We start from the raw sequence: 1,939 nt of genomic DNA, 5'->3' as shown, positions 1-1,939 counted from the left end.
CGTCTTAAATCCTAAATACTAATAGTACAAAAATAAAATATTAGTTTATATTAATAAAAGATTACTCCCTAATATTTCTCTAAAAGCTAATTATAAAATAGAGTATTATTTTTGAATTGTTAACCACAACATCAAATTCGAAACAAGTAAGAATAATACTAGCAAAGGACACATTTGCCAATGCCACAGAAGATTTAGAATCTTGATAAGTAAAAATAATCAAACTGGGAGCATTAATCCATACATTCTCCAAATTAAAACACCAAGCAATCTTTAAAACTTTAAGTTGCACACTGAAAAAATGCATATGTCTAGATAGAATCCAATTTCGTTCATTTCTGTTTCTCAAGAAGCCACATGCTTGTGAGAATCAAACTGAAAACCTACATATGTACCTATTAGCGGTTCTATTGTTAAGAGTAGGAAGTAGAAACATACAAAAAGTGAACATAGGATTGGATGGTCTAAGACAAAATATATATTTTTTAAGTTTTTTAATAATTAATAAATATTTTTTATTTAATTTTAACTATAACTTAATCTTTTATATATTATTTAATTATTAAATTTATTCTCTATTTTATAAATTATTATTTTGTTTATTAATAATTAAAAGCAATACAATTCACCAATGGCACGCTGGTTTGCTCTATTGGATTCAAATTCCAAGTATAGCTCCTCATCAAGGCCAGTCTATCCTATGATCAATGAGAGGAGACAAAAATAAGTTCAAAAGTAGGACAAAGAATTTTATGGATGAGCCTTGGTTGTTGTAGTAATTAACATATACTAAAAAAATATTCGTGTAACAAGAAATTCTCCAATAGCTAAGCTTTAGGACTTAGGAGGGCATTTAGGAACTACTCATCACCATCTCAGTCTAATATGCAAAATTATTATGCTAATTTTTCTGCTTTTAGTCATAGTAGAAGAACATTAGGGATGCAACAACCACAAGCAATGATTCATAATAGGTCTTCCATTGCAGTTAGACCTGGGTATCTTCATAATGTATTGTTGGGAAACCAAATCATGAATCCTCAATGCAGCATGCATTACTTGACGCTGGGACCGGCGTTGATGCCGCCGTGGACAGAGAAGTACTGCTGCCAAAAGAGTGGAGTTTAGGTGAAAATATAAATCCAAGCCAAGCAAATAAATAACCCCAGGTAATGTTGTAGCATTGTATGAATTACAATTATATAGCCTTTAATTCTATCATCAAGTATACGTTTCTTGCTTTAACAGGTTTAGGGAATAACAAACCTCAAGGGGAGATTGATTTGACTATGCATGTGGTAATTTTTTGATGTATAGTTGATATAAATAGATGAAAATATTATTAGATTTTATTAACATATACTAGGATTATTATAGTTTCTATTGACAAGTTTTTGAGTTAATTAATATATTTATTTATTTATTTATTATATTAATTGTAAAAATTGGTGGTTAGCTGAGGTAAAATTCTTATTTTAGTTTATTAAAATTAATTTTTAAATATAATTTTTTAAAAAATATAGCATATGACAAATTAAAATAAGACATGATTTGATAAAAATTTTTGAGAATATATTTATACTTGTAAATACATTATTTTTAGAGTAAGTTACCTATATACACTTATTTATAATTCAACGTAAACTGTTGGATTTTCATGCGGCATGTGAATGATCAGACGAAGGAGGTAAAACAAGTATAAATCACAAGACGAAATTTAAATCTCCAATACGGACTAATGAGTTGATAATTAGACTAATCTAACTTAATTAATGACATGAATTAAAATTAAGTTGTTTTATTAAATTTTTTATAATAGACCTAATAAATTAAATAAAAATAAAATAAAATAAAAAAGTTCTAATTTAATCTACAAAATAAATTATTTTATCTTTATATTATTTATTTAGTTTATACTTTTTTCTTTAATTTTTTTAAA

At 26.4% G+C, this 1,939-nt stretch overlaps 1 protein-coding gene across 1 annotated transcript in view; it reads right to left on the bottom strand.

The window, feature by feature from the left end:
- The window catches only part of LOC107617344 (ubiquitin carboxyl-terminal hydrolase 6), a 29,012-nt gene that overhangs the window by 4,948 nt on the left and 22,125 nt on the right, over positions 1-1,939 (bottom strand). The window lies entirely within an intron of this gene.

Source organism: Arachis ipaensis, chromosome B09 (genome assembly GCF_000816755.2).
Source record: "Arachis ipaensis cultivar K30076 chromosome B09, Araip1.1, whole genome shotgun sequence".
Classification (NCBI taxonomy): Eukaryota; Viridiplantae; Streptophyta; class Magnoliopsida; order Fabales; family Fabaceae; genus Arachis; species Arachis ipaensis.
The sequence above is the reverse complement of the archived record's forward strand: the minus strand, read 5'-3'. Positions and strand labels throughout refer to the sequence as shown.